This window comes from Balaenoptera physalus (genome assembly GCF_965194825.1).
Source record: "Balaenoptera physalus genome assembly, chromosome: 8".
In the NCBI taxonomy this organism is placed as follows: Eukaryota; Metazoa; Chordata; class Mammalia; order Artiodactyla; family Balaenopteridae; genus Balaenoptera; species Balaenoptera physalus.
In genome coordinates this window covers 103,817,079-103,843,578 of record NC_138887.1, presented here as the reverse complement: position 1 = coordinate 103,843,578, position 26,500 = coordinate 103,817,079, and the positions used below count along the sequence as shown (strand labels likewise).

General features: G+C 44.7%; 1 protein-coding gene across 4 annotated transcripts in view; it reads left to right on the top strand.

Moving 5' to 3' along the window:
- Positions 1 to 26,500, top strand: part of PLXNA4 (plexin A4) — a 596,073-nt gene that overhangs the window by 103,016 nt on the left and 466,557 nt on the right. The window contains exon 1 of one of the 4 annotated variants that reach the window (XM_082472855.1): positions 5,834 to 12,758. The exons of the other annotated variants lie outside the window; for them this stretch is intronic. The gene's annotated coding sequence lies outside the window, so the exon portion shown is untranslated. Of the gene's footprint in view, positions 1 to 5,833; positions 12,759 to 26,500 lie in introns of those variants that run through there. 4 annotated transcript variants of the gene reach the window in all.

Sequence of the window (26,500 nt, the reverse complement as noted above, 5' to 3'; positions counted from 1 at the left end):
TTACACAGGTTGGAATTTTAATAAATTCACTTCTATATGTGATATAAACAATCCTCAAGATAAAGCAGAGAGGGAATGTAATCATCATTTACTACATTAATTACAGAAACGTTGGCTTTCAGCGTATCTAATGTCATTTTAGATACATTTGGATATAACCATTCCTTATAGTGGAGGGTTTATTACCTGGAAAATTAGAGAAAGAAATGAGAACAAATGAATCATTAAAATGTTCATGGAAATCTTGAGTAAGTTCCTTCTCTGTTGCATTTTGTAAATTGTTTACATATTATATACAAGTGAATTTGTTAAAAACTCACACTGCACAAGAGCTTTATGGATATCCTAATTAAATTTGTTTTACCATACTTCATCTCACATATACATGCTTTTGTCCACATTTAACATTTCTGAAATTGGAACGTGTCTTACGGTTAATACTGTCTTGCAGTGTTGTGGACCGGGCAGCTGTTGGTGCTGTTATCATTGTCTGAGCGAGCACAGACTTGGTCATGGTTGTTCATACTGCCCTCACTTCAGTTGAGTTAGATGCATTATTGATACTATACGTCTTGGCTTAAATTTATATTTAAAATATCTTCGAAAAGATCACACTCTGATTTGGGACTGAAGCAAACAGTTTATGCAGAGAGACAAGGAAACAGAACAGCAAGTTGTCAATTTTATATTAGCAAGGCAAGTTTTTATCATTGGAAAGATAATATTAATTTAATATATTCTTTCAGTGTAACAACTAAATGCTTTACAAGACCGTAATGGGCCGAATTGATTCCCTCCAAAATTCATATGTCGAAGCCCTCCAATGTGACTGTATTTGGAAATAGGGCCTTTAAAGAGATAACTAAGGTTAAATGAGGTCATAAGGGTAGGGCCCTAATCCAAGATGAATGGCAACCTCATGAGAAGAGGAGGATATACCACGGACACACGTGCACAGAGAAATGGCCATGTGAAGACACAGGAAGAAGATGGTCATTGGCAAGCCAAGGAGAGAGAGAGACCTCAGGAGAAATCAACCCTGCTAGAAGCTTGACCTTGGACTTCCAGCCTCCAGAACTGTGAGAAAACAAATTTCTATTGTTTAAGTCACCCAGTCTGTGGTATTTTGTTATGGCAGCCCTAGCAAACTAATACAAGGACCTAAGTAAGAAAGACTCTCACAGGTAGATGAAGCTATATTACATTTTGTTACTGACATTAGTGTGGAAGTATTGTCTGTCACAGGGCAAGCACGAAAACATCCAACATCCATTTTGCATAATGGGTGTCAATGCTTTGAAAGAGCCCTGCAGACAATAGTGGAGCATACTTTTTAAGAAATGCTGTCTCATCCATCATCCATCCATGGGGCTATTTTCAACTCTGAGTTGAAAAGTGATTCAGAAGAGTTGGACTCTGAATAAGAAGTTTTAGGAACACTGTAACAACTTATCTTGATTATATTTCCCTTTTTGTCTGCATAAGAGCAACAACAACAAAAATCTATCTGAATGGTTCTAAAAGTCTTCCAATAAGTCTAAATGTTCCAAGTGATACTAAAGGGTTATATTTAATTGGCAGTGTTTGTTTTTTTTTTTTCCTAGTGGTACATAAAATATTGGAGTGTCACAAAGTCAGTGGCATCCTGAATTTGAGGAAATATGGTGTATTAGTTTGCTCGGGCTGCCATAACAAAATGCCACAGACTGGGTGGCTTAAACAACAAGAGACTTATTTTTTCACAGTTCTGGAGGCTAGAAGTCTATGATCAAGGTGCCAGGAAATTTAGTTTCTGGTCCTTCTTACTGTGTCTTCACGTGGCCTTTCCTCTGTTCCCCGAGCAGGGAGGAAAAACTCTCTCTTCCTCTTCTTACAAAGTTACAGATTAGGGCCCCACACTTATGACTTCATTTAACCATACTTACCTCTTCCAAGGCCCTATCTCCAAACACCTGGGGTTAAGAATTCAACATATGAATCTTGGGGAACACAATTCAGTCCATAACACGTGGTGATATGTATTTATTTAGTGCAAGTCTCTCCTGCCAATCAAAAGATCTTCTTTGCTTGTTAGTTCCACGGTGACATTCAGATAGATTTTTTTTCTTTGATCACCATTGTACGCCCAGCATCTGGCACATAGTCTGACACTCAGTAAATGCCCCGTGAATGTTTGTGGCCTCACTGAAAACTTTCTGTGATCCTCTCTAAGAACTGGGCATGTTTCTGCTTTGGGAAAGAAGACCAGAGGTCTCCCATACACACTTCAGACACTGGTGTCAAGACCAGCTCCTGTGGGTCGTCATTACTAATCGCGAATGACAATGAGCATTAGAACATCAGAGCTTGGCAATCCTTAGAAATCGAGCCAAATCCTCTCAAATCACAGATGAGGAAACTGAGCAAAATCCTTACCCAAAGCTAGTTAGAGGCTGGGCGGGGTGGGAGCTCAGGACTCCTCTGCAACGCCCTTTCCACCTCCTGACTCTGGTCATCAGCCTGGAAATTCACAAATGTCCCACGAAACTGGGTCCCTTGGCCCTCAGACTATTGCAGTTGGATGTGTGGGAGCCAGGGAATTTGTCATTGGAAAATTGCATGCAGTTCTTTCATTTTTTTTTTAGCTGAAGATGAAAACTTTAATATTATGTTTGGGAAGATTAGTCTTTGGTTCCACAAGACCCCATGAGTGGCCCCTTTGGTTATGTGGAGCGGCACCCACCCGTGCTGGGGAAGCTGGGCAGGGGGTGGGGGGGTTGGAGGCAGTGTTGACTTAATGCAGATGTAAAGCCTGAAAAGATAAATGTTCTTTTTTTTTTTCTTTTTAAAGATTTTTTGTTTTGATGTGGATCGTTTTTTAAAGCCTTTATTGAATTTGTTACAATAGTGCTTCTGTTTTATGTTTTTGGTTTTTTGGCCCCGAGGTATGTGGGATCTTAGCTCCCTGACCAGGGATCGAACCCGCACCCCCTGCATTGGAAGGCGGAGTCTTAACCACTGGACCGCCAGGGAGGTCCCAATAAATGTTCATTTTTAGGAACATTCTACTGTTGGTGATGGGGGTGTAGGATTCGAGGGGCAGCAGCTGCTGAGAGGGGAGGCTGAAGGGCAACATTTTATTTTACTTTACCTGAGTTCTTGTGTTTTCTTATACAAGTAAATGGTGTTAGAGTCTGTGTAGTCACGATGGTGAGGAGGTAGGGGAGTTGAGGGTTGTTTTCAGGAAAATGGAACAGAGAGGAGAAGCCTCAGGGGCATGAGGTTTGAGCTTCACCTCGGGTTGGAAATGGAAACTGAGGCACAGGCTACCCTTCTATAGAAAATGGACACAACGGGCCTCAGGAGCAGAAGACCGGGCACCGCCGGTTCAGAAGGGGGAGCCTGCTCTGGGCGCCCAGGATTGGAGGTGGGGTCTCAGCATAGAGGCGCTATTCTGGTTTTACCAACCTCAGGGTAACGTCCGGCGTCCCCAGGACAGGGCCACGTGCTGCCCTCAGTTTTGAACTCACCATCCCTGGAGGTGAACTTTGATGCGGACCGGGATGCAGCAAGGTTGCTGCCGGGGAGGCCGACCCCATAGAACACGCGGGAGGGGTTCTCAGCAGAACCTGGAAGGGCAGGACGCAGAGATGCGATTCCTGAGGACCTTAGGACGCCTTGGCAACTTGGGAAAGACGAGATGACCTGCTTGTTAAGCAGGCGGGGCTCAGACTGCTATCTGTGCACTGAAAGTCAGTGAGCATTTGTCCGCCTGGGCTGAGACATTCCAGTTACAGGCACCGGAGCATCGCTTGCTCCCTCTTAGCTCAAAATGCTTCCCTCACATCATTCTTCTTTTGTATGATTTTTACCCAGATTGTTTTAGTTAATCTCCAGCTGTCCCAGGCCTAGACTTGCTATGATGATTGTGATCTGCTTGTGACACCACGGGGCAGGCAGGAAGGGGGCCAGGGCTGTGCCTGGCATGAGAGCTCCCCCCGATCGAGGGCCAGAGATGGGGGAACCAAGATGCAGTCTCTACCAGGTTTGGGCCCCGTCACTCAGGCAGCACTGCCATGGATGACAGCGGAGCCCAGCTGGCCATGGGGGCTCCGGGCAGACTCCAGGACCCAAGGAGGCCAGGGGAACCCCTGCTTCGTATCCAGTTTGGGATTGAGGAGTAGGGACCAACATAGAAACTATAGTGAAAGAAACAAGACAGAGGCACTGTAAACTTCCAGGGATTGGCTTGGGATCTGGGTGGGGGGTAGGGGGGGGAGCCCCTGTACTCAGCCTACAGGAGAGGGGAAGACAGAGGCAGGGGAAGTGAGGGAAGGCCTGGCACTCACGGTTTTGGGGAGTCCTTTTCTATTTCTGTGTATTTGCTTGCTTAGGTATTTGCGACCAGAGTAACCACAGCATAGCAGGGGTAGGGAAACTGAGGTACAGGCCAGGCCAGTGCTAATTCTGCCAAGGGTTTCTCACAGACTCGGAAGATAAGCCTGGCCTCTGTTTGTCGGCTTTCCAGACTCTTCTTAGGCAGAAGCAGGAGTGGAGGGTGAGAGGCAGCTGAAAGCAAGTCTGGGGGCATCTCTGCTAATTTTCCCCTCCCAGTTAAAGGGCACTTCCAGGGTCTCAGAACTCTGTGTGGCCTTCCCCTTGTGCACGGTGTGGAAAATTGCATTCTCGTGTGCTCAGGCGGCCGAGGAGGGCTTGGGTTGTGTGAGGCCCTGTTCACGTCTCTTTGTCAATTCCTCTGTGACAGCTGCAGCCTCAGAGCCCACACTTCAATTATGTACTCAGCAGGTGAGGGGTGCTTGGACAGGGGCCATCACGTCGAGATCAAGGAGGTAATTCATCCTTTTTACACACCTGCGGGCTGAGGGAGGATTGTGCATACAGAGTGTGGCCTTGGCCTGAGAGCAGGGGAGAAAAGAGGGAGGGAGAGAGACGGAGAAAGAGGAGAGAGAGAGAGGAGAGAGGAGAGAAAGAACAGGGGAACTAAGAGTCAGGGGAATAATCAAAAGGCTCTTAGGGCAGGGGCTTGTCGAACCATCTATCTCTGTATTCTCTCTTACTCATCCCCGTCATTCTGGGCATTTCCACAAAGGGCTGTTTGTGCATCAGACAATAGCAAGAAGGCTTGGGGCGATTGCTTCCTGGGAGGGTGGAAGTCCACGTTGGGGCTGCTGAATGGAGCGGAATGCTTCCCACCTCACCACCAGCTCCATCCTTTGGGTTCAGCTGGTTATGGTTTTTGTAACCTTCTTCAAATACCAGAGGTGAGGGCTGGCTTGGGTGCCCCTGAGGGAGACCTGAATGATTCGACGTCCAAGGCCAGTTGCATTTTAGGAAGAGACTGAGTCACAAGATGCGGCTAGGCTGAGAAGTCTGCTCTCTGCTCAGAGAAGGCCACCTCACTGGGGTGCAGTGGGGGATGGACGTGGTGGCAGCCGTGGAGAATCTGACCCTTCCAGGCTTGAAGTAGTCCAGGAGGGCATCAGGCAGAGTAGGATTTGGCAGGTGAGCTGCTGCCCCCTGCGCCGCGATAGCCTTGCGTTGCAGCCCAGGTGCACCAGGGCTCTCGGACATTTGCACAGCGACCGTGGCATGGAAGCAAGGATGTGGGGCCAATGACTGCAAAGTTCTGTGGTATGATTGTTCGGTAGGGTCACTAAAGCTCACAGGTTCCTGAAAAAGTCATTCCCCAGAGGCTCCGCGTCTACAACACCAGACTCTAGGGGGACCTCTCCCAACCCATGGAGCCAGGAGTCCAGGCTGCCAGCACCTCAGCTCCCCTCCCTGACTTCAAGTGGCCCCTTCTCTTCTCTGCCCCAGCCCTGTTTCTCCTGGTCCCCCAGTTCCCAGGCCCCTGCCCTCACAGAAGGCTCTCGGCTTACAGCTCCAGGGGAGCCTTTCAGAAGAGCTCCCCGGCTTTCCAGCTCTGAAGCCCAGTTTGTTTGGAGTTCTTGTGCAAAGCTGAGCCAACCTGGGCCTTAGATCTAAGGCTCTGAGCTAGAGGGGTTTGCCGCCCTCATTTCCCATCCTTATCGCAGAGATGGTGGCCACTCCTCCTCCCCACCCCCATCCCCGACCTTTGCTCATCAGAGCTCTGCACCCTGAGATCTGGTGAAAAAGCTGCTCCAAACAGAACCTTGGAGCCCCCTTCTCCCTCCCCCAGCCTCCTGGCAGAGTTGCATTTCATCCTCGCGGCCTGCAGATAAGTACATGCCGTTCTTCTCTTTAAAAGTTGCCAGAAACAGGCATTCAACGACTCTTCATTTACCTATTTCAAGTTCAATAAACTGGCGCTCAGAAAATTCTTGTGCTGTCAGATGTAAGTGCTACGGGTGTTAAGAGGCTACGGGTGCTGTTGCTGTGGTTTGGTGTTGCGGCTTCCTGAGCTGCTGGAGGATTTGGGGCCATCCTGGGGCGAGGTGCAGCTCACGGCGGGTCAGAAAGAGCCAGTCCCGAGGAACTGTCTAGGCATCCCTTCTTCCTCGGTCCTCCATGCATGCTTTCTTAGCAATGTCAACACATGTTGTTTTCCTCTCTTTCCAGTTGCTGGGAACACACTGCACCATGTGTTCTAGCTCTTGGTTGTCTCGAATCCAGCACTCTATCTTGTCTTATGATGCTTCACGCCTGGGGTGGGGCATCTCTCCAGCTAATTTACCAGCTTCTGGCACAGGGACCATCTGGTTCTATGTACACAAATATGTGGTTCAAAAAGCCTATTTTAACTTCCTGTTCCGCACCATGCACTGTGTTGGCATCAAGGGTGCAAAGGTAGGTATGATATGACCTCCATCCCCAAAGGGCAAACGTGATTTCTGAGAAGCAGAGTGACCCCCATGATGGAGCCATGCACACACATCCACGGGGCCCAGCCTAGGCACGAGGTGGTGGCCAGGGAGGATCCCAGAGTGGTCCCTTGAGAAGCTGAGACATCAGTGAGGTCTTAAAGGGTGAATAGGAATTTGGGGGCAGTCCAGCTAGGCAATCCAGCTAGAACATCCTGAACAGAGGCCCGACTGACTTGTCTGACAATCTAGAGGGAAGTCTGTATGCCTGAAGTACTGAGTATGAGTTAGAAAGTGGCATAGGATGGCATGGATGAGTTTGTGTGTCTGTGTGAGTGTGTCTGTGTGTTGGGGCCCTGTTGCTGTGTGTGTGTGTCTCTGTGTTGGGACAGTGTTGCTATGTGTGTGTGTCTGTGTGTTGGGGCACTGTTGCTCTGTGGGGATGGAATTGCTGTGTGTGCCATTCTTGGAAGCTCTGACTTGATTCTGTTGGTGGCAAATGAGAAGATATTGAAGGGAGGGATGAAGACAGGTAACGCTGTGGTCAGTTTTGCATTTCGGAAAGCCTGGTCTGGAGGAAGACGGGTGGGGATACTGGGAAAGGCTGTTGCCATGCGTGACCAAAGAAATGATGAGCTTGAGCCAGGGAAGCCTCTGGGAAAATGTGAAAATACTTACTGGGTGAAATCATCAGGACCAGAACCTCACCTTTAATGACTCGGTTACAGAGTGAATACTTGTTGATGACAGTCTCGAACCGAGGAGGGAATAATACGCACAGGATGAGAACATCAAGGCCCGCTGTTTCTCAACCACCTTGAGCGAATCGTGTTTGTCCTCCTCTGTCTGGGACGATTAGCTGCCCCTGCAGTCCACTCAGAACACTGGCTGCCTTGATTTGGTTCCTCTCTCACCATCTCCTCGCCCACCTCCCCAACACACTGGCTTCTCTTGGCCCAGGGGCGTTTGGGCTTGAAGGGAGCGTGGCAAGTCTGGGTAGGATGGAGGGAGCCTTGAACTGGACCAGGGACAGGATTTCCTTCCTGTAATGTTCCCAGGCTTGAAGCTGAGGGTCTGTGTCCCCCCTCAAGGCCCCAACCAAGTGGGCCTGGACACTCAGCTCAGGGTCCTGAGGCAGTGGAGTTCCGGTGAGCTGATCCCGGGCTCCAAGTGCTGTAGAAGGGTCACTGCGGTCCCTGGTAGTTTCCCCTGGTCTTCCGCAAAAATGGAGACAGCAAGGTGATGTAGCATTTTTTATAAGTCTAATTTTATTTGGTTTAGATTTTTGCTTTTATCCTGTGATTATGTTCTTCCCATTTTATGGTGTTAATGAGTCATTTAAAAATGAAATGATAGTGATCGTAGGATTTATTTTTAATGTGCTTATTTGGCAAAATATGAAGTTGGCAATCTTGTGTTGGTCTACCCTCCCCCAAATTATTTTGAAATTTTCTTGGCGCGTGAAAAGCCAGAGTCTGGGAGCTGAGGAGATAGATGCTACGTCGCTACTTTAGGAGCTAGTATAGTGGGTAAGAGCCTGATGGGGCTTGGGATACTCCATCCCCATTTCGGCACCTTGGCACAGTGAACATTTCAAGCTGCAGGAATTTGAGAAACAACAGGTGCAGGAAGGACTTTATGACCTCCCCTGAAGCAGGTCGTAGACCGTCGTGTAAGAGGTGCCCTCCCTATATCTGGAGGACAAGGAGCGGCCTTATCTCCAGAGACAGAGGGATGCCAAGAAGAATCCGAATGAACAGTCCTTGCTAAGTTTCCCCCAGTTTCCTACTCTCAGCTCATACCCTTTCTCCTATCACATCTTCCCATGACTTTCTTCTCTTCATCAAACCTAGCGTGAAAACACTGAGGCTCAGCCACTTCTTTGGGTCTTTATTTCCTTATGAAGTTTCCCATGTCATGTAGCATTTATATTAAATAAATTTATATGCTTTTCTCTTGTTCATCTGTCTTGTTATAGAGACCCAATTATGATCCTGAGATGGGTAGAGGAGAGAGAGAGATTTTTTTCTCCCCTACACACCTAACTCTGGAACCAGACAGTCTAGGCTCACACAAGGCTCCTACATTTACTAGCTATGTGACCTCTGGGCTTTAAGTTCCTGATCTGTGAAATGGGAGTCATATAGTACCTACCTTATCAAGTCGTACGGATTAAATGAATTCATATGTTCTCTGTTATTATTACTTCTACAGATTTCCATTAAAGATATGATTTCCTTGTCCACCAAGAACTTTAATTCCAGAAATTCTACCCAGGAGACTTGGAATGTTTTTCCCCAGCTGATTAATCCAATCTCTCTCATACTCCTTTGCCATTTAGGGCTTTAATGAAAGGAAGGGGTGAAAAGAAAAAGAGATGGAAAGGAGAAAAAGGCGAGAGGGTGAACTGGAGCTATTTGCATGGGCTTAAAGTTATGGGGCCAACAGAAAAACCTCTTTGAAAGACAGTTGGGTGGTATCAATCAAAACCATTTTCTTCCCATTTCACCCAGCAATTCACATCTTGGAAATTATCCTATAGATAAACTTACACATATGCTTAAAGATATACGAACAGGTACACTTATTGAATCATTTTTTTTACAGTAGCAAAATACTGGAAACAAATGTCTATCAAAAGTTCTCATTAAAATATTGCACATCGATGTGGTATGAAATCATGCAACTTAACAATAATGAGGCATATCTGTGTGGTGATATGGAACAGTCTCCAAGGTAATTAAGTTAAAAAAGAAAAGGAAAGGAAACAGAGGATAAGAAGAGGATGATTTGTGTGCTAACATTTCCTTTTGTCTTTTATGGGAAAATATATACATATATTCTTGTCCATGCAAAAACTATCTCTGGAAGGATTCCCAAGAAACTGGTATTACTCGCTGCCTCTGGCGAAAAAGAAGGAATTTGGGAGAACCAAACACAGGAATCTTACTTTCCATTGTTTTTATTTTTCATTTTATTTGATTTTTTACCATGTGCATATATGACACTTAAAATAATACCAAAACACTATTAAAAATAAAATAAAAAAATAAAGTTATGGGACCAAAATAAAAGACTCCGAAAGGAGAACCAAAAGGAGAGGAAATAGCTGCTTTCTCTTCCTAGAAGCTGTTTAGCACCCTTTTTTTTTGGTACCCCCAGACCTGGCTCTTGGCTGTATTGCAGAGTTGAAAACGTCTCTATTAACTCTAGCATGAATTCTTCCCCCTCAGTGACCTCTAATGTCTCTTGTTGCGCCTAGAAAATAGGTAGCTGCTTGTACATCTAGTCATTCTAGGATGTTACAGACCCCCGTGGCACCCCTCCCAGGGCCCTTTGCGTGGTGAGAGGACAGTGACGCAGGGGAAGAATTTCTGACTTCACAGGAGATTGCTTAAGTGAGGGGACTATCCCTGCCGTGCTTAAAAGTTGAAGGGTCTGTCCATGCCCCTCAGTGGAAGACCAGCCCTGCTCCTCAGCATATAGCTTCTGGCATTGGCTCGGCCATGTAGCATAGATTTAATCTTGCCAGGAGCTATGAGGAGGGGTGAGTGAGGAGCAGCTGAGAGCATGGGACAGGGAGAGGTTCGGTGGAGTTATATGTCAGAGTAAAGATACCTCATTGACACGGCTCATCCAGGACACAGCTACCCTGAGATCTCAGGGCGCAATATCAGATATAAGAACATTTGGAAGAGCTCCCAGCCTGGGGTACCACCCAGAGCATACTCACTAGACTGTGTTCATTCCTCCCTCTAGAATTTTGCTGAGCTAAATGGTCTTCTTCATATGCCATATGCCCTTCTCCCCATCCAAATGATACTCTTCCTTCAAGATCATTCAGTTCAGTTCATTCATCAAACACTTGTCAAGTATATTCTAAGAGCCAGATACTGTGCTACTGTGCTGGGTGCTGGGGACACAGTAAGAATAAGGGCTGGCCCTCTGAAATTGACATCTGTGTCTCATGGATACACAAAGCCATGAGGTAAATGTGATGTCTTCCCAAAGCATCAGTTTTGCTTGAAGATTGGGGAAAGTAAAGTAAAGCCATTTAAATGCCAATACTTCAAAAAAATATTCTTATATTAAAACAAACAGGTCTATTATGGAACAGGGGCAAATTTTGCATATATTTAAAAAATAAAATGAGATTTCAAAGTAATTGCATGTAAGTGATTGACTTCTTTGGACTACATCCCAGAAACTTGGGAGTTCACATGTTAATTCTCTTCTGCCACTATGAGTGCATTGACTGAAAAGTTTCAAATTCCTTACTGCATGTCATGGAGAGAAATTGAAGGGTTTTAGGGAAGAGTCATAATAAAGATTGCAGTTTATTTTGTTTTATTTTTTATTGAAGTATAGTTGATTTACAATGTTGTGTTAGTTTCTGGTGTACAGCAAAGTGATTCAGTTTTATATATATATATATATATATACACACACACATATATATATATACACATATATATTTATAATATACATATACTCTTTTTCATATTCTTTTGCATTACGGTCTATTACAGGATATTGAATATAGTTCCCTGTGCTATACAGTAGGACCTTGTTGTTTATCTATTTTATATATAGTAGTTTGTATCTGCTAATCCCAGACTCCTAATTTGGGGTTAGGAGTAACTGTAAATTTGTATTCTATGTCTGTGAGTCTGTTTCTGCTTTGTAAATAAGTTCATTTGTGTCATATTTTAGATTCCAAATATAAGTGATATCATATTGTATTTGTCTTTCTCTTCCTGACTTACTTCAGTTAGTATGATAATCTCTAGGTCCATCCATGTTGATGCAAATGGCAGTATTTTATTCCTTTTTATGACTGAGTAGTATTCCATGGTATATATATACCACATCTTCTTTATCTATTCATTTGTCGATGGACATTTAGGTTACTTCTATGTCTTGACTATTGTATATAGTGCTGCAATGAACATTGCAGTGCATGTATCTTTTTGAATTAGACTTTTCTCTGGCTATATGCCCAGGAGTGGGATTGCTGGATCATATGGCAAATGTTGCAGTTTAGAAATGTCACTTTCAAGGAATGAGAGGTATACTTACGGGTCAGACACTTGCATTTATTTCTACTCCCTCCCATCACAGAGTTCACATTCTCCCCACCCTCCCTCCATTCCCATCCCTGGCTTCCTCAGGCACCCAGAAGAAAGGCCATGTTAGGAGACACAATGAGAAGGCAGCCATGTGCAAGCCAGGAAGTGAGGTTTCACCAAGAACCATGATCTGGGCCTTCCAGCCTTCAGAACTGTCGGAAAATATATTTCTATTGTTTACACCACCCAGTCTGTGGTATTTTGTTATGGCAACCTGAGCTGACTAAGACACACTGAGGCACATCATGAATTTTCAAAATACCATAGAAAAACAGCCTAAAAGCTGAGAGAGACAGGGAGTAAGAGGAGAGGAAGGGAGAGAGGAGAGAATATAAAAGAGCAGGAGTCAACATGGTGGGGTCTTCTTATCGACCATATAAGAAGTTAGAAGACCGTGGGGCCGTGACTTCACAGAGTTCTGAGGGAAATTGTTTTTGAAACAAGAATTCTATACCTAGCCAAACTACCTCTAGTATGAGGACATGTGATGGTTAATTTTATGTGTTAACTTGACTGAGCTAAGGGTGCCTAGATAGTTGGTAAAGCATTGCTTCTGGGTGTGTATGTGAGGGTGTTTCCAGAAGAGATTAGGATTTGAATCCGTAAACTGAGTAAAGAAGATCGCCCTCACCAGTGCAGGTGGGCATCATCCCATCCATTGGGCAAGGTAAAGGAAGGGTGAATTTGCTCTCTTTCTTGAGCTGGAACATCCATCTATTCCTGCCCTCAGACACCAGCATTTCTGGTTCTTGGGCTTTCAGGTTTGGACTGGAATTACACCACCAGCTTCCCTGGGCCCCCAGCTTGCAGATAGCAGATCATGGGATTTCTCAGCCTCCATAATCATGTAAGTCAATCTTTCATTTTATATATATATAATATGTATGTGTATGTATATATATATCCTATTGGTTCTGTTTCTCTGGAGAACCCTGACTAATATAAGATAGAATAAATTTTTAGAAATGCAAGTCTTAGAAAATTATCTCATGTGTACCCTTTATCAGGAAGCTGTTAGAAAATGTATTCCATAAAGATGAGGGATAATTGAGCAGGATTAGAGAGTTTCAGTCCATATTAGAAAAAGAGGAGGGGGAATTTCAAGAGGGAAATCTCCTAGAAGAAAAATATTAAATGGATTGATTATCAGATATCTTTAAACATATCCAGAAGAGATATTCTGGTAAAGAGTTTGGAGAGAAATTAGTGAGGGGTATGTAAAAAACTAAGCAAACAGAAGACATGGCAATTATTTATTTGAGGAAAAACAAAAAACCTGTACAGGAAAAGAAATGTAATCATAGTATACTACATGGATCAGTTGTGAACAATATTATAGTGTAAAAACAACAAAAGCAATGAAAATTGTGATATGACAATCTTGGGAGAATGAAGACAGGAAAAGTGTGTGTGTGAAGTGTGTGTGTGTGTGTATGCGCATGCACGCATGCATAAAAGACCGAAACCCTCATCTTCCATAGTACGAAGTCAGTAAATATCTAAAAGTCAAAATTATCAACAAATAGAAGCATAATCAGGTTATTTAGAATATAAAAGTAGGGACTTCCCTGGTGGCACAGTGGTTAAGAATCCGCCTGCCAATGAAGGGGACACGGGTTAGAGCTCTGGTCCAGGAAGATCCCACATGCCACGGAGCAACTAAGCCCGTGCACCACAGCTACTGAGCCTGCACTGTAGAGCCTGCGAGCCACAACTACTGAGCCCATGTGCCACAACTACTGAAGCCTGTGTGCCTAGAGCCCATGCTCTGCAACAAGAGAAGCCACCGCAATGAGAAGCCCACACACCGCAACAAAGAGTAGCACCCGCTCGCCACATCTAGAGAAAGCCCACGCCCAGCAATGAAGACCCAATGCAGCCAAAAATAAATAAATAAATAAATAAATTTTTTAAAAAGGTAAATGCCAGAAGGTGATGGTTCTGGGTGGGGAAAGGGAATATCATTCTTCATTATAAGCCTGAGTAACATTTGATTTTGTAAACTTTGTAGTGCTTTGATAAAATTAAAGTTAAATTTAAAAAGGCAGAAATGTCACTTCTCTAGGAGGTGGGTCAAAAAGGACCTTGCTGTGATTTATGTCATAGAGTGTTCTGCTTATGTTTTCCTCTAAGAGTTTTATAGTGTCTGGCCTTACATTTAGGTCTTTAATCCATTTTGAGTTTATTTTTGTGTATGGTGTTAGGGAGTGTTCTAATTTCATTCTCTTCCATGTAGCTGTCCAGTTTTCCCAGCACTGCTTATTGAAGAGGCTGTCTTTTCTCCATTGTATATTCTTGCCTTCTTTATCAAAAATAAGGTGACCATATGTGCGTGGGTTTATCTCTGGGCTTTCTATCCTGTTCCATTGATCTATATTTCTGTTTTTGTGCCAGTACCATACTGTCTTGATTACTGTAGCTTTGCAGTATAGTCTGAAGTCAGGGAGCCTGATTCCTCCAGCTCTGTTTTTCTTTCTCAAGATTGCTTTGGCTCTTTGGGGTCTTTTTTGTTTCCATACATATTGTGAAATTTTTTGTTCTAGTTCTGTGAAAAATGCCATTCTAAGAAACAGAAATAAAAACAAAAATAAACCAAAAAATGGGACCTAATGAAACTTAAAAGCTTTTGCACAGCAAAGGAAACCATAAACAAGATGAAAAGACAACCCTCAGAATGGGAGAAAATATTTGCCAATGAAGCAACTGACAAAGAATTAATCTCCAAAATTTACAAGCAGCTCATGCAGCTCAATATCAAAAAAACAAACAACCCAGTCCAAAAATGGGCAGAAGACCTAAACAGACATTTCTCCAAAGAAGATATACAGATTGCCAACAAACACATGTAAGAATGCTCAACATCACTAATCATTAGAGAAATGCAAATCAAAACTACAATGAGGTATTGCCTCACACCAGTCAGAATGGCCATCATCAAAAAATCTACAAACAATAAATGCTGGAAAGGGTTTGGAGAAAAGGGAACCCTCTTGCACTGTTGGTGAGAATGTAAACTGATACAGCCACTATGGAAAACAGTATGGAGGTTCCTTAAAAAACTACAAATAGAACTACCATATGACCCAGCAATCCCACTATTGGGCATATACCCTGAGAAAACCATAATTCAAAAAGAGTCAAGTACCACAATGTTCCTTGCAGCACTATTTATAATAACCAGGACATGGAAGCAACCTAAGTGCCCATCGACAGATGAATGGATAAAGAAGATGTGGCACATATATACAACGGAATATTACTCAGCCATAAAAAGAAATGAAATTGAGTTATTTGTAGTGAGGTGGATGGACCTAGAGTCTGTCATACAGAGTGAAGTAAGTCAGAAAGTGAAAAACAAGTACCGTATGCTAACACATCTAAAAAACAAAAAATGGTTCTGAAGAACCTAGGGGCAGGACAGGAATAAAGACACAGACGTAGAGAATGGACTTCAGGACACGGGGAGGGGGAAGGGTAAGCTGGGATGAAGTGAGAGAGTGGCATGGACTTATATATACTACCAAATGTAAAATAGATAGCTAGTGGGAAGCAGCCACATAGCACAGGGAGATCAGCTCGGTGCTTTGTGACCACCTAGAGGGGTGGAATAGGGAGGGTGGGAGGGAGACACAAGAAGGAGGAGATATGGGGATATATGTATATGTATAGCTGATTTAATTTGTTATACAGCAGAAACTAACACACCATTGTGAAGCAATTATACTCCAATAAAGATGTTAAAAAAGAAGAAATATCACTTTTGTAGATATTTGGAGATGAGATTGGTGAAGGATTAAGTGGAAGCAGAGAAGGTAGTCAGGAGCCACTGCAATTATCTGAGCATCACGGGTTGGGTTCCCACATGCAGGGAGTTTATTGAGGAGGACCCTTGGGATCAACACCTGTGGAAGGGAGGGGGCGGAAGTGGGAATGGGCAGAGGAAAATGTCCTTCTGCGATGCAGGCCCAACAACAGCCTCAGCTGACCGCGTGGGGAGCTCTGGAGCTAGAATAGCTCTTCAGAGTTGTCCTGGGTTGGGCTCTGATAGGTGAGCCTTGGATAAGACAGCTCTCTGCAGCTGAAGCACCTCCTGTGGGCTGGGCACCACCAGCATTTCCCCGAGCTGGGGCTGCAGGACCTTCACAGAAGGAGAATCTGGACTGTGCATGACAATGTCCACTACTTACATTGCTACTGAAGATAAGCAATGATGAAGGCTCAGCTAGGTTGTGGCAGTGGGAATATGGAGGAGGGAACAGATTTCATAGGTAATTAGGAGACAAAACCTACATGACATGCTGATAGATTGGCTATGGTGAGTGAAATGAAGGAGAAGTGAATTAGGACCATCTGGTATACCACCAGGTTTCTTGCTGGGTGGATTTTGATGGTGACTGGATTCACACAGAGAGGGCCTCTTATGTAAGAGAAAAGATGATAAATTCAGTTTGGGATAAGCTGATTAGGAGGCCTGTGGGGGAGAAGGCCTCCTTGAAGCTTCTACAACAGCTCACCCAGATCTCTTCTCTTAATTACAGATGACTTTTATTTTCTGACCTCCACAGTCAAACCCTGAATTATATTTCCTACTAGAAGGTCAACCCCATGAAAGCAGGTATTTTTGTCTATATCCCAGTACCTAGAGCAGACCCTGGCATTGAGTATGCAACACATATAGATATTTGCTGTTGATCCAGTGTACTGTTCCTATAATTGTCTCTTTGTGTCTGGCCATCTCAATGAGAGTTCTTTTGGTGCCTAATATCACAAATTATTTAACTTCTATACACCCCACAGCACCCAGCGGAGTGCTGGGCCCCAAGAACACACATGCCAGATGCAACTGATTGATGAGTGACCAGGGGGTCTCAGGTCTCTGTTTAGGACTCCACACACCCCACTCTGCCTCCCACCCTGTTCCCACCTTTTGTGATGTTCTCTCTGGTGCTTGGATATAACGGATGTTCTGCAGGATCCATGTGAATGTCGCGAAAAGATGGTGTCCAGAGAGGGGGGGAAAATCCATTTAAAATATTGTAGACTTAGCCAGTTTTGTTGGAGATGAGCTCAGATTGTGTACATTAGCAGGACAGGGAGGTGGTTTTTTTAGGGCCACAAAAATTGGAAAGGTAGAGTTGGACCCCCTGATCACCATATCTCTGTTTCTTCAAGCTTTAGCCTTGTGCTGGGATGGCGGGATGGCGGGAAGGCAGAAGGGGGTCTTCTATTATGTGGTCGTATAACCCTCAACCCAGGGAAGCTTGGTTAAGCACCCTCCACTTCTCCCAGGCGTCAATCATTGGTCTGTACCCCATCAGGGATGCTTAAGTTCTTGCAAGTTGCCTAGCCCTCACTTTTGAGGTGGAAAAAGTCAATAGAGAAGGAACCTGAAGAACAAAAGAAGGAAGGATCTTAAAGGCCAAAAACACTGCTTAATGGTCAGGCCTCAGTTTTCTGCAGGTGAAAATGCATTCATAGCACTGGCCATTCATGGGAAGGAGTTATTTTACCTGTTTCATACAAGGAGAATAAATTGAGTGACCTAGAAGTAGAAGAAAGTCCCCTGGCTTGGGCTGTTTGTGCCTCTCCTACTCGGACCCCTCTGTATGCATGCTTACTGCTCATGCTTGCTCGTGGAGTGACTTAGAGGTAGGTGAACTTCTCAGGGTTTACGGTGAAGGTGATTCTAAGAGTAGTGGACAGGCTGTGGAGAGCTTCAATAGAGTAGCCCTCAACGATTTGCTGGTGGGGACTGGTGTTTAATCCTTACGTCACTGAACACCAGATCAGCAACCTGTGAGTTATCTGGCCCAAGTTCATGACTTATACCAGGACATAGGAATTGTAGCTTCCAGTCTCATGCTTCCTTTACCAAGACTGAATAACTCTCAGATGCGACTTCCCACGTGAAGTAGGGCTTGGAGTTTGAATTGGTTTCCAGGTCATGAAACCAAATCTGTATCCCGTGTTCTTCATGCCCCTGGAGATCCCTGGTATGAACATTTAGGACGACTATTTGGTGTGGGGTCTGTGATCTGTGCTTGTGGGGCAAGAATTGCCTTTCTCAGTGTAAAGAGAGAGAAGCTGCCGCCATGTGAGCTAATCAGCAGGCTTTGCTTATGGTCAGGGACTGGAATCTTTACATGCTTTGCATACGGCTGTGATCATAATGACTACTCCACCAGCATCACCACCAGTGGTTACTGCCATTATGGTGGGAGCATCTAAGAATCTCAGCAGTGAGGTAGTAGAAAGAGCATTGGCACTTGGAGCCTGAAGATGTGGGTCTAATCCTGCAACTGCCCTTGACTAGCTGTGTGACCTTGAGCATGTCACCTGACTTCTCTGAAATTCAGTTTTTATTGAAAGAATGAGAATCAGTCTTGATTACATCACAGTGGGTTCTGAGGATTGGATGAGACAGTATAAGGGAAAGTGCTTTGTACACTGTAAATTGCTATGTGGCCAGTACACTTTAATTGTTGCTGATTGCAGTGCAAAGATGGAGCTTCCTTATTCTCTCATTCTCTGGATATTAACACATTCTCTGCTATGTGTCTGATGCTAAGCCAGGTACTGGGAAGACAACAGGCAAAAAGCTATGTAGTCTCCAACCTCATGTCCTTATGGCCCAAAGTTAGGATTCCCACATCCAGAAATGCTGGTCTCCCGCTTTTGGACGTGCTGAGACTTGCTTCCTACGAGACCTTTGGATGGGTGGGCCACGTGGAAGGGCCTTCAGAGAGGAGCTTTTCAAAGTGTGCTCTGGGAGCCCAAGGGTCCCAGGGAGAAGTCACACGGGGGAGGGGCAGAGCAAGCAGGAGGGACCCTGAGCCTTCCTCCCTGCCTTCAGCCAGGTGTGTTCCTCTTTTCCTGCCTTATTTCATTGTTTGGAGACTGCTCCTTTGGTGGAAGAAGCTGGACGGCCTGGCTCCTTGATCTCTTCTAACTTTTACATCTGACTCATGGGTGAGCCTCTTTCCAAGTCTCTTTCTTCTCGTCCCAGTGGGTAGCAGAGGCAGAGACGGCTGGTTGCCATTACTGGGATGGAACCAGGATATGATGACTTTAATCTGAATACTTATATAGAATGGGAAGGGGGCTGGGTGGGTGATAAGTCACCTGGAGGGGTGGGGTGGCTTCCTTTCATAGCCACAGGACAGCAGCCTGCACAAATAGCTTGGACAGCCACCCAGCGGGGACTGCCGTGCTTCACGAGAACTGCTGGGTCTGACTCTACCTAAGGCAATTTCTCTTCTCCACAGACAGGCGTCCTCAACAGGTAACCTGGTAATCGTGTGGTGGCTTCACCCCTGGTGCCTAGCTTACGGGCAGCGTTCTAACAGCAAATGGCATTGTGAGTCGTCTTTGACCTCGGACGAAACAATTCTGCAGTGTCTAGGCTCTCTGTGGTGATTGACCCTGAGAGCTGACAGGACATTCTAAGGGAGCAGAGCCCCCCAGGCCAAGTGCTGACCAACAGCCAGAGTTTCCCCAGTAAGTGGTCCTTCTCAGGCTACAGTGGGAACCAGAAAATGGATGAAATCCTTTTGCTAGCCAAACTGTGCAATATTCCAGAGAGTTTTGGAGTTGTTTGTTTGTTTGTTTGTTTTTGCCTTCAGATAGCTCCTAATTATTTAGAGATTTTCCAAGATGGAATATTCTGCCCTGGGAAATTGCTCCAAATGCCTAGGGAACTGTTCCCTGATTTTTAGCACCCACGATTGCTTTAATGAGTTAGTTCTCACTACATTGTATTAGCATACTAATGGCTGCTGTGATAAACCCCCAAATGCTCAAACATGCTAGAAATGTGTTTCTTGTTCACACTAAACCCAAAACAGGCTTGCATTGGTAGTTGCCTCTTTTCCAAGCAGTTATTCAAGGACCCAGACATCTTTTCTCCTGTGGTTCTGCCATCGTCAACATGAGACTGCTAGGCTCACCAGGCTTATTTGCATCCAGCCAGTGGAGGGGAAGAGAACCTGGAAGATAGTGGATGGAAAGTTTTTATAGGCCAGTCTGGGAAGTCTGGGAAGTGGTACATATCCTTCCACTTATGTTTTCATGGCTAAAACCCAGTAATAAGGCTCTACGTAACTGCAAAGCAGTCTGGGAAATGTAGTCTGTGTGCCCAGACAGAGAGATTTGGTGGACAGCTAGCAGTTTCTGCCACTGCCATCTGCTGAGGTCATGTCTCTCCTTACTGGGGAGGCAAGAAATAAAGCAGAGCGAGGAAAACCTGTCTTAAATAGCAGCAACGTGGTTGACCTTCCACCTTCAAAACACTATAGGGCAAAATAAAACAGCAGTAGGAAATGATTTTCACGCGTCTTGTCAGCAGTCATTTTAAAGTTTGGTGATGGCAGGGTTGTACAGAAGCTGGTTCTCTCATACAATACTTGTGGGAGAGTAAATTGGTGCAGCCACTTTGGAGAGTTATTTGTCAGTGTTTGTGAAAATTTAAGTGTTCATACCCTTTGGCCCAGCAATTCGATTTCTCACTGTCTTCTTTAGAGTAGGACTCTCATATGTGTACAGTGAAGCATAAATAAGATGCTGATTGCCAACGATGTACATAAACCAAAAGATTAAAACCATGGCAGTATCCAGCGGTAGGGGACTAGGTGAGTAAGCTATGGTCTATTTGTGTTATGGAATGCCATGAATGGTTAAAAATATAAGGTAGATTTATATGGACAGACATGGAAAGGGCTTTAAGACATATTCCAAAAGAAAAAAGTAAGTCACAGAGCACAAGTAACAAATTGTACCATTTATAGAAATAAAGGCAAGAAAAAACTATCAATGTCTCTAGGTACATATACATTTATATGTAAAAGTATAGAAAAAGATCTGGAAGGATACAAACCAGGGAAAAGTTGTTGCCTTGCAGGAGAGGATTGGGTTTGAGGTGGTAATCAAGGGGATTTTGGTTTTTATTGGTGGGATTTTAAGCACTGTAAAGCATCATTCACATACTACTTACATAATTAACAATAAATTAATAAAAATAAGGAAATGAATACATAAACTAAGAAAACAAATTTAAAAATCTAAGTATATTGGACTTCGCAAATATAAATAACAATGTCATTTATTATATTTTTCATTGTTATTGTAATGTTTTAAGATCTTGAACAAAGAAACAAAAACTAAACAAAAGAACAAGAATCCTCTCACGAATCCTACTCAGAAGCAGACCACTTATCCAGGGTCACTTCCAAAATCACAGGAGTTCTTGGGATTAGGACCTCATGCATACTGAGTGTGTCATTCAGTTTTTCAGGACCAGCAGGAGTGGCGGTGGCCCTGGAGCCTTGGACACATTTACCAACAAAAAAGAGCTTATCAAGAAAACCTGGTGACAAGGAGCAGTGCAGTTATCCAGCAGTTGTCAAATTAGCTCCAGTTGGAGTGAGAGGTTCCGTGGTTAAGATGAAAGAGCTGGTCACACATATTTGTTTCATTTCTAGAAGATGTCAGATACTGCCCTAGGAACTGAAACAGAACAAAAATCAGACAGTCATTGACACTTCCCCTGTGGAGTTTATGGTCTAGAGATATCCTCCTAAATTACAGAAAACATTAAGGCATAGAATTTTCTCCACGTTCAGTTTTGCTCCCATAAACTTTCCCTTTGATTTTTGATATTGCTGATATAACCAGCAAGCACAGACAATCGCAATATGGATGAACCAGTAGCAAATGAGTATTAATGGGGAAATTCAGAAACAGTTTTTTAATGTTTAATTTGACAACTAATCTTTTTGGACATGTATACCTGGATGTGATATTATATTTCATACACATGCTATACATCACATTGTCTCCTACTAAAATTGTTGATTTGTAAAATAGAATTAAAAATATAAGTATCTTATGGGGCTATACAGAGAGCATCGTAATTTCTAGGCTTGGTACTACCTGAAAATGTTTGAAGACCACTGATATACGCTTGGATCTTTTGTAGAGTTGTTTATTTTTCCTCAGGATCCAAAGCAGGCAGAAATCACTGTGAAGGAGGCTTTCTGGGATTTACACTTCCCTGACATTTTCCTGTTGTTCTGAGTCATTTCCTTCTGAGCCACAGATTTTCTAGTCACCAGGCAGTGTCTGGGTCATAGAAACACAGTCTAACAAATTTAAAAATGTTCCAAATAGATTCTGTCCTGTCCTTGCATTTCTTAATGCCATGATGCCCGCAGTGATACTCCTTAAATCTACTTTTCTTTCCTGGCCACTTTGCTCATGCAGGACAGTTACTCAAAAACTGTCCTCCCAACCTCAGCCTTCTGCTGCTTTTCTTTCTCCTCCATTCCTCACAACGGTGCATCACAAAAGCTCAAAGCACTGGTCTTGCCAGAGTGAGCCTGGCCTAGAGGAGAGGAAGCAGAGACCAGGAGGCAGGCAGAGGTAGGCAGAACTAGAAAGGCAGTAGGGAGGGAACGGTAGAGAACAGTCATAGCTTAATAATTACTGTCCTATCATATGATCATCTGTTTATTTACTTAGTCAATATCTATTGAGCACTAAGTGCCAGGATGGGGGGATATAAGGGTAAACCAGAGGAATGCAGTCTCTGCTTCCATGAAGCTTTGCCTAGTGGGACACAGAGAAGAGTAACTGGGCATTTGCAGCACACTGGGATGAGTGCTGTGGCCAGCAGTGCAGGGTGGTATGGGAGCTCAGGGGCTAGGGCAGAGGTGGGAGGAGAAGCTTCCTAAGAAGGCCGCATCGCACAGCAAGAAGCCAGAGGCTGCTAGTTGTCCAGTAATGTTCATTTTCCTCCTCTTCCTTTCATAAAAGCACGTCCGAAAGCATGCTATTTAGCTGGTCGATGCCTGCCCAGCTAGAGACTATCTTTCCCAGGGTTCCTTGCAGCTCAGTTCAGCCATGTGACTAAATTCGGGTCATGAGATCCGAGCAGCAGTGATGTGTGCAACTTCTGGTTTATGCCCCTAAGATGAAGGGTGTGGCTTCCTCCTCATATTCCTATTGTCTGAAAAGTGGTGGTAACTGGAACAGCCATCTTAGACCATGAGATGGAAGCTCAATGGTGAAGGCGGTGGAGGAGAAAAGTAAAATGAACCGGAAACAATGTTGGGCGGCAGAGGTGCCCTACCAGCCCAAGACCTGTAGACTATTATGTGGGAAAGAATTAAAAAATTATATCTGGTGTATGTTACTGTTATTTAGTCTCTGTTAGGACAGCTGGACCAATATATTAAGCCATATATCAGGTTTAAAAGTTTAAAAGGTTTAAAGGTTTAAAAGGTTTAAAAGAGTTCCAAATTCCTAATCGCCTCTTCTTTTTTTTTTTTTTTTTTTTTTCCACACACACACACACACTGTATTTTATTTTTACAAGAGATAAATAGACTGACACCAAGCATTGTACATGGATGACCACAACAAAAGCAACAATGATTGCAATTACCAAACATGAAACACACTCATACTATGTCATAATATTGCCATTCAGTCCAGTAATCCTCCACTGTAACAGCTCCTTTACTTTGCAGTGAAAATTGCTAATCGCCTCTTCTTAACCACTTGGGATCCCATGGTGTAATTCAAGAGCAGTCCTTGCATCAGCCGATCTGGGAGACATTTGGGAAATGGGCTGTTTAGGTCCAATGGAGAGGTAGCTTCAGTGATATAAGTACTTTTCCAATTTAATTCCCCAGAAATTTTCTTAAAGACAAAGATCCACTGCCTTAGGAGCTGAAAGAGTAACTTAAAGGAGGATTTATGTATTTGGCCCCAAACTGAACTCCTTTTATTAGGAAGACACAGGACATGCAGAAACCAAGAACACAGAGTCATTTTCACTGCCTGGCTTGGAGATCTTCAGGCCAGAGTTCAGGGAGGGATTTTGGATTAGAGGGGAGACTGCCCCTCAATTCCTGGGCAAGTCTGCCCAGTTGGCACCTTGTTGGTCTCCAGGTTTGCTTGTCACACTCTGGGCCATTTCTTATTGACCCCTTCTTAGTCCAGTTCCCTATTCTTCCTTCCTCCACGGCCCTGTGTCTGGCTGTCACTACCAAGGAGAACCCTCTCAGCAATGCAAGTTGGGAGACACCAGCCCTTAGAGGCAAACTCAGGACCGTGATGGCATCTGGTTCTTTACAGAGAGTATCAGTCAAGATAAGTTAGTTTGTGCTGCAGTAACAAACAAACCCCCAGACCTCAAATCCAGCATGGCTCAGCAGTGTCTGTAGTTTAACCAGTCGAGGGTTCCTGGATGACCATGTGTGACACCACATTTCAGCATGAGGCTTCAGGCTCTTTTGGGGCAAGAGCAGGGAGGACGTGGAGAATCATAGTTCCTGATGCTCCCAAGCTGAAGTGAGCCGTTTATGGGATACACAAGTCACGTGGCCGCTCCTGCCTTCAAGGGCTGGGGGGGGGGCCATCCTCCTGTGTGTGTGTGAAGGGGAACTGGAAACACTGGTGAGCAGCAGCAATGCCCACCACAGACATCACACTATGAGAAGGCTGGTGGGAGAACAGGGAGTCTGCGAAGTGGGCGTGCACCCTAGGAGGTGCGCAAGATGATTCACTGGGTGAAGGAAGAACATAGTGGAACTTCCAGTTATATTTATCCTTTATCCTCTCCTTTTTAAATGTCTATTTTTTGAGTATGTCTATTTATAAGGTGCATGATGTATATGTAGTGGTACATGATTATAATTTATAAGTAAATAGCTATGCATACACTGGGGGTGGATGCTCAAAAATGTTTTATGGATGGGGCAAGCAATCAAAACTATTTGGCGACTACTGGACTAGAAAATAGGACCCAAAGGCCCTTAGGCTGTGAGTGCCAAAGGCTCTTTGAAAATGGGGCCTGGAACCCTTAACCCCAAAGTGACTCAGTTTCCTTGGCTGTGACAGTTCAACTATGATTATTTTTTCAGAAGCTTCTAGGATTGATACCCAAAAGGTCCTTAAAGAACAGAGGCTGAGACCGGGTAGAATTAGATTGAATACCTTTTCACCTCTCTTGCCTGTAGCCAGCAAATGCAAAAACAGCTGCAGTGCTTTGTAGAAGGACTGCAAAGAGGCAATGTGCATTCATGACGAGCGGGGTGCACAGTGCATGGGGTGGGCGCGCTGGGTGTGTGGTGGTGATTGGGGTCAGGTAGAGAGTGCTGCCTACGTCGGGAGAGCCAGGGGAAAAAATTACAGGGGACTCCACACGTTAGCTGCCATTGCTTTCCCTGGAGAGGCTGAAAATCTTTGAAAGGCTCACTCTAGGGGGAAAGTGTCACTGGATGAGTCTGGCTGATGGAGAGAGAGAGAGAGAAAGAGAGAAAATAAATGCATGTATGTGTGTGCGTTTGTATGTGTGTGCATGTGTGTATGTGTGTGCATGTGTGTTCTGTGTGTGTGTGTGTGTGTTTGCTCGCGCGTGCGTGTTTATATGTAAGTTTTTCTTCCTCTGGTTAAAATAGGGTACCCCAGCTCTGGGACATGAAAAGAAGGAAGAAAGACCACGGTGGGTGAGATTGGCACAGGGAATAAGGGGCAGGTGCCAGTGGGAGAGGAGTGGAGAGAAAGCGTCAGAAGACAGATCTGAAAGTAAACAGCAGAAATGACTATCTGTTATAGCCAAAGCTGGCAGCAGACCAGGAGATGAAAGCCTGTAATCCGGACTCCTTAGGAGACTGTTGAGATCAGGGTAACCCTGGCAGCCGGCCGGTGGGCAGGAGCAGCCCCAGCCCCTGTGTCTCACACTCAGCCGGGGGCACAGGCTGTCCGATGTCTCCACACGCCCAGCAGGGGCAGAGAGGCTGAGAACTCGGTGTCTGTGCGTAAAGCTGCATCACTTCCCCTTGGATAACTGCTTCCCCTCCCATCCCCCTCCCACCTGTGGGAAGGGCACCAGCAACTTTCCAGTCATCCAAGGTCAAACCCTCAGCCATCTCCCCAACACCCACTTCTCATTCAATCAGTTGTTGATCCTGGCAATTTCACCTCCCACGTGGATCCCCTTCACTTCCTCCCTGTGCCTTCTCCCCAGGTCAGGAGAGAAAAAAAAAAAACCATTACATGTTATAAAACCCTGTACTAATAGTATTTCTCAGGACTTCTAAAGCTTTAGTTGCATGAAACAGAAACCAGCATTCTACAGGAGAAGAAAGGGAGAGGAAGAGAGAGATTTTAGTTTGGGAGTAAGGGACACGCTGAGGGCAGGATTTCAGGGGAGTCTCAGAGGAGTCTGGAAGCTAGAACCTGAAAGCCGGTAGGACCCAGGCGGCCTGCTCATAGCCACTTGACTCTGTCTCTCTCTGCACAACTGCTTCTCTCTTCTTTCTCTGCAGCTTGCTTTTCTCCGTTGCTCAACTCCTGGTGGGAGGTACCTGCCCGCATTGCCCCAGTGTTTACATCTCCTTCATTCAAGAGAACTGAATAAACTAACTAGTCTCAGATTCCCTTGGAAATTTCTTATTAGCCAAGTCGGGCCAGTTGCCTCTGTCCCATAAGTGTGGCCAGGCAGACAGGTCATTATGTACAGTCGTGACTGCATACCTGTACAGTCACAGGCCCATACCTGTGACCTCCAGCCTCGCCGTGGTGCTG